This window comes from Wasmannia auropunctata, unplaced genomic scaffold (assembly GCF_000956235.1).
Source record: "Wasmannia auropunctata unplaced genomic scaffold, wasmannia.A_1.0 LD336074.1, whole genome shotgun sequence".
Taxonomy (NCBI): Eukaryota; Metazoa; Arthropoda; class Insecta; order Hymenoptera; family Formicidae; genus Wasmannia; species Wasmannia auropunctata.
Genome location: NW_012026816.1, coordinates 3,366,130 through 3,367,001, shown reverse-complemented (window position 1 = coordinate 3,367,001; position 872 = coordinate 3,366,130).

The window sequence follows — 872 nt, the reverse complement described above, 5'->3', positions numbered from 1 at the left end:
TATAGTTATTCGTAATAATGAATGTGTTAAACTTAATGTGATATTATTCTAAAATACGAAAAATTAAGAATTTTCTATAAAATATATGCTTAAAAATCATGTAATACTTACGCGACATTTCGATGTTGCGCCAATCACAAATATGAAGTTGTCACAAATTGAAGTTAACACATTAACGTATTGCCACCCGTACGCCACCCCTACTCAGTAACATGTCGCGCTAGTTACCGCGAAAGTTTGAATACCACTTAAGAATGAATAAGAGGGTAATAGTAAAGAAAAAGAAAACACAATATATTATATAATAAGGAGACACAGTAGTGTCTCCCGTAAAGTATATATTACGTATTTATAGTGACTTGCGATTAAGGGCGCGTGATAATAAATAAGCGGCGCATATAAAATTAAATATATTTACAGGAGATGGCACAAATTGCGAAATGCTAAATGAGATGAGCCATAGTTCATTCGAAGAGGAAAGTTGAATATGTTAACACAGTAAATGGATTTTGATTAAGAAAAAATTACTAGTAAAATTAAGCATTTGATCGATTGTACTGTAAGTACTAGAATTGAACACCCATAACTCAAGAAGTTAGCCAAGCAGATTGAGATACGCTGTGTTCACTTTCGTGTAGCCGATGATTGACGCGAGTTCGATCCCCGTAATATCAATTATTTAAAAAAATTTTTTTTTCTAATATACAATTAATTTTCCTTTTTCTTTTATGCAAAAATACTAATTCCAGCACAATTTTCGTTATAAATAATAATAAATAACAGCTTAAAAAATTTTAATTATTTATTATAAAATTTTGACTTTATCAAATAATTTTATGGATGAAAATCAATGTAGAAACATTTAAAATACA